This window comes from Diadema setosum, chromosome 17 (assembly GCF_964275005.1).
Source record: "Diadema setosum chromosome 17, eeDiaSeto1, whole genome shotgun sequence".
In the NCBI taxonomy this organism is placed as follows: domain Eukaryota; kingdom Metazoa; phylum Echinodermata; class Echinoidea; order Diadematoida; family Diadematidae; genus Diadema; species Diadema setosum.
This window is the reverse complement of record NC_092701.1, coordinates 23,343,125-23,351,948: the sequence shown is the minus strand read 5'-3', so window position 1 is coordinate 23,351,948 and position 8,824 is coordinate 23,343,125. Positions and strand designations below refer to the sequence as shown.

At 38.6% G+C, this 8,824-nt stretch overlaps 1 protein-coding gene across 1 annotated transcript in view; it reads right to left on the bottom strand.

Annotated features, from left to right (window-relative positions):
• LOC140240476 (ficolin-1-like) overlaps positions 1 to 8,824 on the bottom strand; it is a 69,037-nt gene that overhangs the window by 47,963 nt on the left and 12,250 nt on the right. The gene's annotated exons all lie outside the window — the stretch shown is intronic.

Sequence of the window (8,824 nt, the reverse complement as noted above, 5' to 3'; positions counted from 1 at the left end):
TCAGTATAAGTCAGTCAACGTTATATTGTTAAACAATATTACTTCTTGGATTGTTCTCCCATTTCCATGGCAACTGTTCTGTCTGGCATCTCACGCCAGAGAGCTAGGTTAAAACTAGTCTCCCAGTTTCAGACCCACTGTAGATGATGATTTCAATCAGTGAGAATAGATTTTGCATGTACAGTATTTATTTCAAGACTGTTAAAATGAACATTTCTCTTCACAATCTTTTTCTCATTGAGCAGTTTGGTCAATCTATTACTTTCCTTTTAAAAAAGGACATTTCAATCTCTTAGCAGCAGACCTTTCAAATTCCTTACTTTCAACAGTAATTGCAGACTATTGTACATAAAATACCTGTTTATCTATACAGTGAGTGCGGTAAATCCGAGTGTGTGTGTGCGTGTGTGTGTGAGTATACATGTTGAATTACATCAAAAGTTGGAAACATGATGTAGAGAAGTCTATAGAGTTGAGAACAACTGTGTGATGAATGAATAGATACTAAGTATATTTCAGGGTATAGAACAAGTATAGGACCATCAGTGCAAGTTGTGTGAGACTTGAAGAGCCATTTACACACCTACAGTGGTTTACAGAAGCCCAAGAAGGCTGATTTGGAGTGTAATAAAGTACCTTTTGAGTCACAGAGGAATTTCTAATTCTGGCTTGGCCAAGTAGTGTTGTCCAAAAAAGAAGCTGTTGATTAACCCTGCTTCTTCCATCTGAGCAAAGTGCAGCCAGCTTTCTCCTTTGCTTTGCGTATCTCACGTTCCAAGATCATGTGCAGATGGTTGTGTTAGGTTAATATGGAGCGTTAGATTTTTCACAGTGGGGACATTCAGAGGGAAAAAAAAAAACTGTTCTGAGCATTTGCAAAATCACTTATCAAACTCAATCTATGTATAGCTTGCGTCGTCTGAGCTTTCACTACACGTTCTGGGCTATTTTTATGTCCGCTCAATTCACGACAGAGAGAGCTACTTTATACAGCGAGCATATGGGGGCGCCATTTTGATTTTTTTTATAGGTTACTTCTCCGCGTAATCTACAGCTACTTTTCAGCACAAAGCAGGGAGAGAGGAGAATGTCCAATGCACTCGTCTGAAATGTCAGTGCCGCAAATCTAAAGCTCCCTCATGTCAGCAGCCATTGCAAGGGAGTGTGAAGAAGAGGGGAGGGGGCTTTAGGGGGGTGCAAAGTCGGTAGATCATGTTCTTGTTTCACTTTCACTTTTTGTAGCCATGTGGGTATGGGAATGTTGGAGAAAGAGAGGATGTCTTTGTTTATGTTGCTATGGTAATTTCAGCGGTTTATGTTTGTTGCTGCATTTTTCTCATTCCATGTAACAAAAGAAGTGGAAATCTACATCATCCTCCCCCCCCCCCCCTAAAATTTGTCAGCAAAGTACAGTCTTTTGTTTACTTGTCATAGAGAGTGGGATTACACTGTAGAAGTCTGTACAGGAATGGCTAACATTTTACATCAAACTACCCTTTTCTTGAACATTACATGTACTTTGTAAATCTTCTTACAACATGTACTGTACTACAATCCTCTCGAAGATTTCAATTCCGTAACTTTAGTGCGAGTTGGAACACACAATTTTTGAATGGTTTCTGTGGTTTTGAAACTGATGTTAATGTTTCAATGCAGTAATTGCTTCCTGTGAGAATAAACCAAGCAGACTCAAGTAAAGACAAAAAAAAAAATGAAACAGTAAGTATACAAAGTGATAGAATATTGATAGATTTAGTGCTTTACTGTTAACTATAGAACTCTCATGTTTGCTATTAACTTATGTACATCATGTGCTGTGATAAAACAGAGACATGTATATAAAGACTCTTATCTACTCTATGCATTTCTTTCAGAATTAGTAACATGTAGATATAGCTGCATTGTATGCTATAATTGTGCATAAGCTACTTATTTAATTGTGATTTCCATGATAAACGTGCAATAAAATGGGCTTTGTTGTGATGCGCTGTAGATTGACAAAAAGGCATTTAGTGAACATAAGTGTGTATGTACATATATATATTTCAATGTAATTTTGATTACAACTTTAATGATCATGTGATAATTAAGACCCATGGAATAACAGTGTAGAGTTTTTGTATTAGCTATATTAGTGGCAGGTGTTAAGAATGTTGTTTATTATCATTTAGTGTCTGATTTGATGATTGTACCCTTTCAATTCATTGTTACTAGACAAAATCCAAAAAGAAAAAAAGAAGAAAAAGTATTGAACCTTCTCTATCAAGTGAGGAGATTTTTTTTTTTTTTAATTGTGATATGTGTATTAGTTGAATCATAGTAGAGACACAGGTAATGAATTTTGAATTTCTTCACTTTACAAAAACAGGATGATGTTGAATGTGTTAAAAAAAAAAAGAAGATATTTCAGATGGTTGTCTGTAAAACATTTGTTCAATTTGCTTTTACTGGGAAGTTCAGGAAATGCAAATTAAATTGTGGGGTTTTGAGGTTGAAGTTGTCTGTTTTTGAGAAGATAGTCTTACAGGACTCTCTTTTATTTAAGTGTTTGACATTCCAAGATTGGTTAGAGTTCTTTCTCATGTCAGATGTTACACCGTATAATATATTGTAATTTGATGCAACAAAATATCTTTTCATGTATGAATTGATACAGCTAGGTGGACAATATTTATGTGAGGTCCGTCAGTAATCGTTTCATAACTACAGTTTCTTTTAAGTAGCAGCTCTGTCAAATTTTCCTCATCACCCTGTTCTAGGAACAGCGATCACGAAATCCATGTGTCATTTAAGTGGTTAGAAAGTGTGTTCCCCATAGGGGAACACATTTTGGGAGTCAAACAGTAAGAAGAAAAGATCATTATATATCGCCATACACATAGTCTGTGGTGAAATTCTTTTGAGATACATATCCACTGAGCAATACCAATAAGGCTGGTTTCATTTGATAGGAAAATAAACAGGGCAGCTAATGTAATGGCTATCAATAAAGTGATAATGTACCCAGTATTTTCTTTATTTTTTTTACCCAAGTTTGATTAAATTGATTTGTGTATTCATAAGTGTTTTGGACATCTTTTGAATTATGCCATTCATGATAAAATACAATGTAATATGTGTCATATGGTGATGATTTTGCCCTCTTCAGCAAACAGTAAACAAACTGTATGTATTACGCTGACTGCCATTTAGTTTGATTTGTCTGGAACTGATGAAATCACCTGGACTATTTTCACAATCCCATTGAAATCTGTCGGTGCCAGTATTGAGGGAGAGTCAATATTGTAGCCTAGCGATGTAGATATTTGTCTTCAAGTAGATGATAGTCAGTGCTATGTTTTTTCCCAGTTTTTGTTACCGAGATATGAAAACCTAGCCCTTAATTGATTATTATATATATGTTTATTAGTGACACATGATACCATAATTTGTTTTAATGGTACCTAAGTAAGAAATAAATCTAAGAAATATTATGACAGTGAAAAATATATATCTGCATCTGTGTGTTCTTCTGTTTTTGATTTTGTCATCCCTGAAATGAGTTTCTGTGATTTTCTGTGAGACATGATTACATGTACCAAAGTGAAACATGTCACAGATACTAGATTATGAGGACAAATTTATGCACACAATGAATGCTTATGAGTGCAATGGACAGAATATTTCATGAGGTGAAAGATGGAATGATCTATTCAACGAGGCGCAGCCGAGTTGAATGGTGCAAAGATTTCATCTTTCACCGAATGAAATATTCTGTCCATTGCACGAATGAAAAGCATTTATTATTTGTTTTATGTAACGCCTTAAATGGATCCTTGTCATTTGATGTCGAGTGCTCACTGAGCGCTTTACGCTAGCGCTCTGTCCGTCGCATACACAATGCAACAGTCCGGAAGGCAGACTAGCACAGAACTATACACGACTAGCTAGAGGGTTTGGTTAAGCGGTGGTCACGGACGCCGGACGTGTCCACCTCTAGCTCCGAACTTGGAATCTTTGTTATTTGGATAATTTTGATATTTTGATATTTTGGACTCACTTTGCATGTTTTGGGCCATAGTTGAGGCATTTGGAATATACGTCTTTATAGAAGCACGCCGTCGAACAGTTTTAAGGTAAGCAAACATCCGGAATTTCGCACTTCACTCCAATATAGATATAACTCAACTTTCCCGCCGATTGGCGTCTTGTGAAACCATGGCGGTGGCTGCCGCCTCACGAGAATACGATAGAGCTGTAGACCCCAAAGGGGCTTTTGACCCCAAGGGGACAGACAGCGACACTAGCTATGATAAAGTTCATGAAGAAGATTACAGAGTTGTTTCAGGCAGGCGTAAGAAACGAAAGTACAGAGAAGGCTCAAGTACGGTGAAAGAGATAAGCACCAGAAGGGACTCTATGTCAAATTCCACAGATTCCGAAACGGACTATGACAATTACGAAAACGTCTTTCGTACGCCAAAAGCAAATCCTCCAGATCTGAAAGTGTTTATCACCCCCATCGAGCGTTCCAAATCTCTTCGCAACATAAGTTTACTGGTAATTGCCAAATCAATCCAAAATGTGTCAGGAAGCCCGCCAGAATTCATGAAAAGTATGAACGCAGGAGTCTTAGTTAAATGCCGCAACGAAAAACAACTCAGACAAATTTCCGATATTCAGCAAATCGGTAATGTCCCGGTCAAAACACAAAAGCATCAGAGCACCAAAGGAGTTATCTCAGGGGTACCCATAGAAATGGGAGAGGAAGAGATCAAGTCAGAACTAAAAAGACAAAAAGTGATTAATGTAAAGAGAATAACTAGAAAAACCTACAACCAGGAAAAGAAAGATACTCTCTACACCCCAACACGCAGTGTCATTTTAACATTTGACTCAAAACAAATCCCTGAAGAGGTAATTCTCCGCTTTCAATCATTTAATGTAAAACAGTGGATTCCAGCTGTTATAAGATGCTTTAAGTGTCAGCGTCACGGTCATACGGCAGCCAACTGCCGTTCAAAGATCCGATGTGTCAGATGTGGGGAATCTCACTCTTTTGAGGAATGTCCCAGAAAAGAAAATCCCAAATGTGTTAACTGTGGCGACGACCACTCGGCGGCTTACAATGGATGTAAGATGATAAAGAGAGCGAAAGAAATACAAAAGCTAAAGACGGTACATAGTTTGTCATACGCCGAGGCCGCAAGAACGTATCGGGCAAAAGAAGAACAAACAAAAGAAAAGACACAGAAAACTCCTCTTCCCAATCGAGTGAGCTATGCCTCAGCGGCAACCATGGCAACCAATAGTGGCAATCTGCCGGTAGCCGGTGCCGAAGGGTTGGCAAGAACAAAACCACAGAAACAAACGGCGCCACGCATTCTCCCATCTCTCCCTTCCAGTACTGTAAGCCAAGCTGTTGAAACTATCAGCAATCTGATGGTGGGAACAGACAGAAAAACAGATACAAATAAGGGTAATGTAGTGGAAAGCCAAACATCGAACTCAACTACTGACAAAACTGAACAAAAAGGAAATCCACCTGGAAGTAACTTTCTTGTGAATGCTTCAAACGAGGAAATAATTTCCTTTGTGGTCAAAATTGTTCTAATTTTCGTAAGTGAACAAAAGGAACAAGAGATACTCGCACTCATTCGTTCTCTTGTGGAACAGGTATTGGTCGAAAGATCAAAATGCAGCCGTTAAACAGAAACCTTTTCATGACTGCGCTGGTCATTCTCCAATGGAACGCCCAAGGATGAATGCTCATGGAGGGGAATTGATTAGATATATAAATTCTGAACATGTAGGAATAATTCATTTGATATGTATACAAGAATCTTGGTTTGCGGAAAATACTGAGTTAAATATTCCCCAATACACCACACTGTCAAGAAACAGAAAAAATGGACAACGTGGTGGAGGGGTAACTATATACGTTCATGACTCAGTAAGTTTTGAGGAGGTTCGAATTTACGAAGAAATAGAGATGCAACTGATTGATATATATTTGGACGATTACGTGTTGTCGGTAGTGAATTATTATAATCCTTGCAAGAAATTGAATGATGATACTCTGAATATGTTACTTTCGAAGGTGAGAGATGTATCGAAAGTATTAATAGTCGGTGATTTTAATTCTCATAATGTATTATGGGGTAGTTTACGAACAGATCTCAACGGTAAATTACTTGAAAAGTTTATGATGTGTGATAACTTAGTTCTTTTAAATGATGGTTCTGGAACAAGACTGGATAGTCACACCGGCAAGACATCTTGTTTAGATCTGTCTATCACATCGGCAACCCTGGCCGGTAAATGCACGTGGCAAGTGTTAACAGAATCACTTGGAAGTGATCATTATGTAGTGTGCACTCAGTTATACATTAGCGCAAATCCTTTTCATTTACGTGAAATCAACACAGGACGCGAAAACCGATCTTTCAGAAAGATCAACTGGAAGAAATGTGCCTCCTTATGTAATGATTAGTTAACTGTTGATCAGGCGCGGTGGAGCACCCCAATTTGCATCTCATTATCGCCCCGTTCTATTTGAATTTCCAACGGGCATCCACGGCTGCCCGAAACTGTGTGCATGAAAAAGTCAAATCTTTACCTTCTCCTTGTGCCGCTATGCGTGCCGCTAGTAAACTCAAACTTCCCACACTATCTAAGTTTTTAAAAACCTTCCTTTTGATGAAAAAATTATGAAATTTGCTGCACTAGAACTTGAGATATTAAAGCGTTTTGAAAATCACCTCTCGCAAAACATGCTCTCTGTTTTTTTCCGACTGGACTATGGCCGGGCTCCAATGTGTCCGAAACTGGCAACATAAGTTCATCAGGCCTCAATCCATATATGGTGAAAGTTTTCGCTTTGTACCACCTGTACTTTTTGAGAAATCAACTTGTTTCTACAGGGTTTGGAATAGAAAATTGTAGTCGGCGAAACAATTGAAAATGACGTCATTCCTTTTCCCGTAATATTGGGCATGCGTGGTACGTGAGATTCAGGATTTCGTGCTCATTGTTGGTTTGCATGTGACGCAGTCAATTTTGCTGAGTGTCGCACGGCGGTGATTGCTGAGCTGCTGCCGCGCACGCTGCATGCAGCAATGCGTTGTGTGTGCTGTGACATGCAACGCCACAGTGACGCGATTACATGGGACCGACCTGTACGCTTTGCGTTCGTGTCATTTTTGACATCACCTTCTGGTTTTTTCCGACACAACCATGGCCGGGAATATTATGGTATGAAATTTAAAATGCAAGCAGATAAATAAATTTCGGTGTACTTTGTTTGAATGGCGCTTTTGTTCCGCAATCACACTTCGTGAATTTTAGGATGATTTTCGAGGCATATTTTTGGTAATTTTGCTCGCCAGGTTTTCGCTAAAATTTCACATTTTATCATTGTCAAATCCTTTAATATGTTATATGTGCATATTCGGACATGTTTTCAAATTCAAACTAACTCAATTTTAATCCGAAAATAGGTTTCCTGAAATTGTTATTAGCTTGAGAAGTTGTTTACTTTTTCTCAACTACGCGAGTACATGTTGTTTACTTTATGCAAATGAGGCTCGGCTGCCGATGGATTTCTGCGAGATAATTGGGGTGCTCCACCGCGCCTGTGATTGTGTTGACAAATTCGAGAAAGACGCCTCTCCAACAACGTTGTTTGAAGAATTTATGGTACGCTTAACCAAAATATTAGGAATATCAAGCTACCGCCCAAAAGACACTAAGCGCAACCCTGTCCCATGGTGGACGAAGGATTGTACGGACAAAATAAAACAGAGAAACAAAATACAGAGAAAGTTAAGGAGACAATGGTCAAAGGCTTTGCAAAACGAATTCATACAAAGGAAAGCAGAAGCCCAGAGGACCATCCGGAAAGACAAACACGACTACTGGCAGTCCTTCAGTGCGAAACTAAACCGCTTCTCCTCAGTTTCAAATGTATGGCAAACAATAAAGAGGCTAAACGGAATACCTGTGAAACAAAAAAAAAAACATGCCTGCTTTACACTCCGAAGAGGACATTATCATCAACGATAAATGCAAAGCACATGTTTTAGGAAAATATTTCGGTAGTGTAGGCGGGAAAGAGGAAAATGATGAGAATTATAAGGATATATGTGAAGTTTGGGGATCGGTGAGGACAGATTCTGACAGCAGTCGTGAATTAGTTTATAATGAACCTTTTCAGTTCCGGGAATTAGAGAGAGCACTTAGTTCAAGAAAAGGCACTACCGGTACGCCTGGATTGGATGGAATAGGATATGAAGTTTATTGCAACATGCCCGTACATTCTAAAGAACTTTTGCTATTAATTTACAATCGAATTTGGGAAACTGGTCTTATACCACAAGCATGCAAACACTCAATTTTGATCCCAATCCTGAAAGCAAATAAACCCCCCACAGGATTGAGCTCTTACCGACCAATTACATTATTACCCTGTTTTATGAAAATTATGGAAATTATGGTTAAAGAGAGGATAAACTTCTTGGTGGAAAAGAATGATTTATTATCTCCGATACAGAATGGATTCCGTAAAGGCAGAAGCTGTGTGGATAATATAATTCACCTGGAAAATGAAATACAGAAAAATTTAAAAGTGAGTATTAAAACAGTCGCAGTATTTATTGATCTAGTTAAAGCATTATGATAGACTGTGGCCCGAAGCCGTCCTGGTCAAACTGTGGAAGGCAAACATTCGCGGGAATTTGCTACATTTTATAGCAAACATGCTGTCAAAGCGCACCTTTCAGGTGCGTGTGGGCAATGCACTATCTGAAACAATGGAGATGGTTAACGGATTACCCCAAGGAAGCTC